The sequence below is a fragment of the Hemicordylus capensis genome, chromosome 4 (assembly GCF_027244095.1).
Source record: "Hemicordylus capensis ecotype Gifberg chromosome 4, rHemCap1.1.pri, whole genome shotgun sequence".
Taxonomy (NCBI): domain Eukaryota; kingdom Metazoa; phylum Chordata; class Lepidosauria; order Squamata; family Cordylidae; genus Hemicordylus; species Hemicordylus capensis.
In genome coordinates, this window is record NC_069660.1 from 320,990,263 (window position 1) to 320,997,527 (window position 7,265).

General features: G+C 58.9%; 1 protein-coding gene across 2 annotated transcripts in view; it reads right to left on the minus strand.

The window, feature by feature from the left end:
* The window catches only part of MROH1 (maestro heat like repeat family member 1), a 72,851-nt gene extending 65,640 nt beyond the window's left edge, over nt 1-7,211 (minus strand). The window contains exon 1 of one of the 2 annotated variants that reach the window (XM_053244934.1): nt 7,096-7,211. The gene's annotated coding sequence lies outside the window, so the exon portion shown is untranslated. Of the gene's footprint in view, nt 1-367; nt 501-7,095 lie in introns of those variants that run through there. The other variant, XM_053244933.1, reaches the window with a different exon arrangement.
* Between the last annotated feature and the right edge of the window lie 54 nt (nt 7,212-7,265).

Below are 7,265 nucleotides of genomic sequence, written 5' to 3' on the forward strand. Positions count from 1 at the left end.
GCGCCTCCTCCTGGCCGAGCAAAGGCCACCCAAGAGCGCGTTCTTCTCTCCAGAGGGCCGGCCCTTTGCTGCCCGCGGGAGACGACGGCGCTGCTCAACGGCACCGTCTTCGGGCCAGTCTGGGAGCGGCTGCTTGGCTCTCCCAGATCAAATGCCTCGCCGGCGGCGGCGGCGGCGGCGGCTCAGGCGGGCAGCCTCTCTTCCCGCCGGGCTTTCCACGGACTTTGCTTGGGCAGGCTGGGCCCAGGCTTGGACCTCCTCCCTCCCTGGGTCAGCCCAGCAGCAGCAAGCACGCGCGGGCCCCGCCCGGCAAGAAGCCTCTCCCTCCCCGCGGGAGCAACAACAGGCTGCGCGGTTTTCCACCAACCTCCCGGCCACAGCGAGCTCCAGCTGCCGCATCCGCGATGCCGCGTCCCGGAGGAGAGCCAGGGGCCCGCCCGCCCGCCGGCCTCCCCACGGCACGGCTCCTGTCTTGCCCAGGATGGGAATGACACTGCCGGCCGCCGCCGCTGCTGCTGCTGGGCTGGCCTCGACCCTTGGTCTGCAACGGCGGCTCTGCGCTAGCCAAGCCCCCGGGGAGAGGCACCTGCCCGCCCCCGCGCCAGAGGAGGGAGAGGCGGCGGCGGCGAAGGGCTTGCTTGGCCGCGGCGGGGACCCATCATGCCGCGGCTGGGTCTGGGGGCACCGAGGGCGACGCCCCCCCCCCCGCGGCAAGAGGACCCGCCTTCTCTTCTTGCCCGCTTTGATCAGCAGCAGCAGCAGGAGGCGGCAGCTCCTCCCGGCTGGTGGAAGCACCGCCCCGGCTCCCCTCGGCAAGGCAGGCGCAACAGACAGAGCCCGGCGAAGCAGCAGCAGCAGCAGCGCCGCTGCCAGAAGAACCGGGCTGGCTGCTCCTGCTCGGGCTGTGCGCGGTTAGCCGCCTCAAGCCGGGAGCGGCAGCGCGAGAAGCAGCAGCGCGCCTCTGCTGCGCCCCCTGCAGGCGCCGCCTGGGAAGGAGGGAAGCCCCTGGGGCGGAGGAAGGCGGGAGGCTCTTTGCCCCTTGCTCCAGGCTCACCCCGGGGTGCTTGCTTCACCACCACACCGCTCCGGTCTCCGCCGGCCCGCCCGCCCGCCCCCAGGGCCATAGAAGAGCCGCCTCCTCTCGGGCAGCTTTTAAAGGGCTGTGGCGCCACATTGAGTCTCCCCAGCTCTCTCCACTAGACTTCTCTCTCGTGGTCTCCCCTTGCTTTGCATTCCAGGAGCGCACCAGCCCCTGCCTGGCCTCGGGGTCTTCCAGCTCGTGCAGCAGCAACAACAGCGCCAGGGAACTCTGTGTGTGCGCTCCTCTTCCGGGCATCCCTGGCCTCTCGCCCCGCCCCACTCCTATTGCATCTGGCTCTTGTCTTTCCCTTCTCCCTCCCCATGGTCCGAATTTAGAGTGCCAGAAGCTCCCGAAGGCAGACCCCTCTCTTTGGGGCCTATTTCACTCTGCAATTCATGCATGTTGTGTACACCTGAATACTGGCGCATAGCTGGATGTTATGCGTGTATGCTAGAGGCTGCCTGTTTGTGTGTGTCCCTCTGTGAACTCTTGCATCTCTGCTCATTCGACCTTCTTGTGGCACCTCTAAAAAGAAGCAAAAGAAGCAGACAAACTTCTCACCGATTTGGTTCCAAGGTGGCTTCTGAGTGCTGCTCAGCTCCGTGCTGGGAGGCGCTTGGGGCCTTGCTGTGCCAGGGTCTGACTGGGAGCAGAGGGGCTTCCCGGGGGGCGGGGGCGGCTGGAGTCTGCGGCCACTCTTCCCTCCTGAAGGGCGGGGCCAATGCTGCAGTGCAGCCAGAGGAGTCTGGTCCCGCCTCGGCCCCATCAGGGCTCCTGTGGGGGGGAGCAGCAACTGGGCCTGGCCCTGAGATCTGGCCCCAAGTGCCCCTGGCCTTTCTTTTCTACTCCAGCAAAACCAACCGGCCAGCATCTTCTCAGGTCTACTCTCAGTCCCCTTGCTTGGGGGCGGGGGGGAATGCAGCCCATGGAGCTGCTGGGGAGAGGAACTTTGCAGTCAAGGGGTGGGCCTGAGAGGTTGGCCCTGGAGTTCGGGGCTCCCCTCAGGCATCCCTTTGGGAGCCACTGCTCTGACCTGTTGCTTAGTGCAGGGCTTCCTTCCCAGCCTCCGGACCGCAGATGTTATTGGACTACACTGTCCATCCTCCCTAGCCACAGGGGCAAAGGGGATGCTAGGACTTGTAGTCCAACAACATCTAGGGACCCAAGCTTGGGAGTCCTTAGCTTTATTCAGTCACTCAAGACCCAAGCGCTCACATTTATTTCCTCCACATGAATTAACTTGAAATAACGACTAGCCCTTTTTCATAGAAGGACAAGCAAATAAGAACACCAGAAGAGCCCTGCAGGGTCAGGCCCAGGGAGGCCCACCTAGTCCAGCATCCTGCTTCACGCAGTGGCCGGCCAGCCAGGTGCCTCTGGGAAGCCCCCACAAGCAGAGGGAAGAGGGAGACGGCCCCCTCCTGGCTGGCAGGGGCATGATGCCCCCAGCTGGCCCTGAGGGGATCGCCCTGTCCTCCTCCATGAGTTTGTCTCATCCCTTTAAAAACCATCTAGAGTGGTGGTCAGCTCCACATCCAGCGGCAGCCAATCCCATTAACTATACGCTGTGAAAGGACCTCCTTTTGTCTGTCCTGAATCTCCCAGCATTAGCTTCTTTGATAATGTTATGAGAGGAGAGCTGGTCTGGTGGTAGCAAGCGGGTACCTACAGAGGGTAGGGATAAATGGAGAGTTTTCACAGTGGTGGGAAGTAAGAAGTGGGGTCCCCCAGGGATCTGTACTGGGACCGGTGCTTTTTAATTTATTCATCAATGATCTAGAAGCAGGGGTAAGCAGCGATGTGGCCAAATTTGCAGATGATACCAAACTCTTCCGGGTAGTGAAATCCAAAACGGATTGTGAGCAGCTCCAAAAGGATCTCTCCAAACTGGGGGAGTGGGCAACAAAGTGGCAAATGTGGTTCAATGTTGGCAAGAGTAAAGTGATGCTACATTGGGACAAAAAACCCCAACTTCAAGTTTACTTTGATGAGATCTGAGCTGTCAGTGACTGACCAGGAAAGGGATCTTGGGGTCGTGGTGGGCAAGAACTCGTTGAAAGTGTCAACTCAATGTGCAACAGCTGTTAAAAAGGCCAATTCCATGCTAGGGATCATTAGGAAGGGGATTGAAAATAAAACGGCTCATATCATACTGCCCTTATACAAAACTATGGTGCGGCCACACTTGGAGTATTGTGTACAATTCTGGTCACCACTTCTTAAAAAGGACATTGTAGAACTGGGAAAGGTGTAGAAGAGGGCAACCAAGGTGATCAGGGGCCTAGAATACCTTTCTTGAGGCAAGACTACAACACCTGGGGCTTTTTAGTTTAGAAAAAAGACAACTGCGGGGAGACATGATAGAGGTCTATAAAATCATGCATGGCATGGAGAAAGTGGAGAGAGAGAAATTCTTTTCCCTCTCACACAACACTAGAACCAGGGGTCACTCCATGAAACTGATTGCCAGGAGGTCTAGGACCAACAAACGGAAGTACTTTTTCACACAACGCGTGATCCAGTTGTGGAACTCTCTGCCACAGGATGTGGTGACAGCCAACAGCCTGAATGACTTTAAAAGGGGTTTGAATGACTTCATGGAGGAGACGTCTATCAATGGCTACCAGTCGGAGGGCTGTGGGCCACCTCCAGCCTCCAAGGCAGGATGCCTCTCTGAGTACCAGTTGCAGGGGAGTAATGGCAGGAGGGAGGGCACGCCCTCAACTCCTGCCTGTGGGCTTCCAGCGGCATCTGGTGGGCTACTGTGTGAAACAGGATGCTGGACTAGATGGGCCGTGGGCCTGATCCAGCAGGGCTGTTCTTATGTTCAAGCATGACTTGTCCCCTTAGCTAAGCAGGGTCCACCCTGGTTGCATATGAATGGGAAACTTGATGTGTGAGCAGTGCCAAAGATTCCCCTCAGGGGATGGAGCCACTCTGGGAAGAGCAGAAGGTTTCAAGTCTCCTCCCTGGCAGCATCTCCAAGATAGGGCGGAGAGAGATTCCTGCCTGCAACCTTGAAGAAGCCGCTGCCAGTCTGTGAAGACAACACTGAGCTAGATAGACCAAGGTCTGACTCAGTATATGGCAGCTTCCCATGTTCCTTTGGGAGCGGGAGGAAAACTCTCTCTCCTCTTGATCCACACTGTGCACAATTTTACACACCTCTACCCAGGCTCGGACTGGCCCACAGGGCAACAGGGCATATTCTGAGTGTGCCCCACCCGCAGGGTGCCTAAGCACCCATTATTCTGCTCCAAGCCCAGCACCCTCCCTGCATACATCCCCCCGCCCTCTCAGTGCCCCCAGTCCGGCCCTGCCTCTGCCAGGCCTCCCCCGCCCTTACCTGCCTTCTCCATAAACTAAAAAAGGCCCCAACGTGGTGGTCTTCCCTGGTGGGGGGGGGTCTCCCTCCAGCCCCCTGATTGTGGCGGTTGCCCTTTTCCTGGACTGGCTGCTGGAACTGCTTCTGCCCCTCGTGGCTCTGGCCAGGACCCCAATCCCCCCCCCCCCCGCGCAGCCTGATGTTCGAGAGCTGCTGCTCCATAGATTTATGATTAAGAACCTAAGAACAGCCCTGCTGGATCAGGTCCAAGGCCTGTTTCATCCAGCATCCTGTTTCACACAGTGGCCCACCAGATGCCTCTGGGGAGCCCACAGGCAAGAAGGGAAGGCAGGCCCTTGCTGCTTCTGCTGCTCCCCTGCAGCTGGTATTTAGAGGCATTAATAATAATACCTAATAATACCAAATTAATAATGCCTAATTTAATTATTATTATTATTATTATTATCAGTTGTCACTTTTTGTTTAAATATTGAGTTCAGACTTGACTTTGCCCAGCAATCCCTCCTCCGTGTCCTCCTCCTCCTCTCTTCGTGGTGCTTTGTTTGTTGAGCAGGGGATGCTGTTGAGAACAGAAGAAGAGCCCTGCTGCTGGATCAGGCCCAAGGAGGCCCATCCAGTCCAGCATCCCGTTTCACACACTGGCGGGCCACTGTGGGTTAGGAGAGGAGAGCTGGTAGGAGAGGAGAGCTGGTCTCAGGGGTGTAGCAAAGTTGGAGGGGGCCCAGAGACAAGATTTTAAAATGGATCCCCCCCTCACTGAAGCTCAGCTTATGAAGTAAAGAAATCTTAAATGAGGCATAGATAGATAGATAGAGATGAGAGCGAGAGAGGTTTTGTTGTTTTGGTAGCTCCCGGTCTTAACACTCACATCAATTTCAGAGGATGAATACAATGGAAGGAAGCCCAGGTGGGTGTGCATCTGGGGGAGTCAGTCATGTGACTTTCCTCTGGTGGGCCCCCCAAGGCAGTGGGCCCCCAGACAACTGTCTCCCCTTGTCCTATTATCGTTACGCCTGTGGCTGGTCTTGTGGTCGCAAGCATGACTGGTCCCCATAGCTAAGCAGGGTCTGCCCTGGTTGCATATGAATGGGAGACTTGATGTGTGAGCACTGCAAGATATACCCCTCAGGGGATGAAGCTGCTCTGAGAAGAGCATCTAGGTTCCGAGTTCCCTCACTGGCAGCATCAAGAGAGGGCTGAGAGAGATTCCTGCCTGCAGCCTTGGAGAAGCCGCTGCCAGCCTATGAAGACAATACTGAGCTTGAAGGATCAAGGGTCCGACTCAGTATATGGCAGCTTCCTATGTTCCCTGAGAAGCCACAGGTCAGAGTTGAAAGGAGCATGCCCTCCCTCCAGCTTTGTTGTGGTGCAAAGCAACAGGAGCTCCCTAGGTGCCCTTTTAGACAAACCACTGCCCCCCCCATCTGAACAACGGGAGGGTGGATGTTTTACAGGACTGGTGTCAGGATTACGGGAGAACAGGAATGAAGCCTCCTCCTCCAGCCCAGCAGCCAGAAGGCACCAGACCCACCCCTGGTGGTGCCGACAGAGCCCCCCCCCCGCCCCTGGGCCATCCCTGCTCTTGCACACTCCTCTGGTGCTGGGGCCCAGTGTGCTGAGGCCAGGCTTGATGGATCCCAGGCCCCACCAGGACACCTCAGAATGTGACCATGCCGCGTGGGTAAGGGCATTCAGCAGCGGAACCCACTCTTCCTCCGTCCTGGTGCTGCCCGCAGGGGGTTACTCGCAAAGGAGGCCAGGAGAAGCCCTCCGCCCCGTGACACCCACCCACCCACCCGCCAGCCGGTCCGCCACGAATTCCAGTACACTTGTCAAGCGCTGCCCACTGTCTGCCTGGCAGTCCCCACATTTGGGGGGCGGCTCCCTGGCCCAGAAGGCTTGCGTTGAGGGGAAACCAACGGGGCATCCACCAAGTCGCCTTGGCACATCTTGAACTCTGGGCCTTTTGCTAGCTTGGGGGTGAGGAGAGCGTGGCTGTGACGCTGGGTGGGGCAGGCCCCAAGCATCTCAGCATGCAGCACCCCACCCCCCGTGGGCAGGCAGACGCCAGCCCTCCGCTCTCTCCTGGAGGATTCGGCCTGGCTGGGGGCTGCTCGGTTTTGCTCCCCAGTGGCCCGGATAGAGCAGCCTTCTGGGTCATGGGGGCGGGGGAGGGAGCCACCATCTGGCAGCCCCCAGGAGCAGCAAGTGGAACTCCCTGCCGTCACAGCCCTCCAGGTGAGCCTCCCTGTGCTCCTTGGGGGACCCGTGTCCAGAGGGGGGCCACTAGCCTTGTTGGCCAGGAGTCCCACTGCAGGAGAGCCTGCCTGCACCTCCTGCCTGTGGGCTACCCAGAGGCATCTGCTGGGCCCCTGTGGGAAACAGGACGCTGGACTAGAGAGGCCTGCTTGGGCCTGACCCAGCAGGACACTGAGCAGGCCCCCCCACCCCAGACCTAGAACTAGCCCTGCAAGTGGATGGGCCCATGCGGAAGCCATGACGCTCACATGCTAGCCCTGGGCAAGTCAATGTCTCTGTCCAGCCAGCCTACCTCACAGGGGAGTCGTGAGGTTAAGGGATGGATTGCAAGCAGCATTCTTGGCAGCAACAACCACCCAGTCCCAGGACCCCAGCCGTCAGGAGCACAGGGCCCCCGTGACCCACCTACCTGGCTGCTTCTGTGCGGCTCCTTCCCAGAAGTGCCTCTCTGTGGTGGGAGAGGTGCCTGCCGGCCGAATGGCAGCCCAGGGCAGCCGCAGAGAGCCCCCTCCCCGAGGCCAGAGGTTCTCAAACTGCTTGTTACGCACTGGTTCTAGAACGCTGCCTGCGGAATGCCGG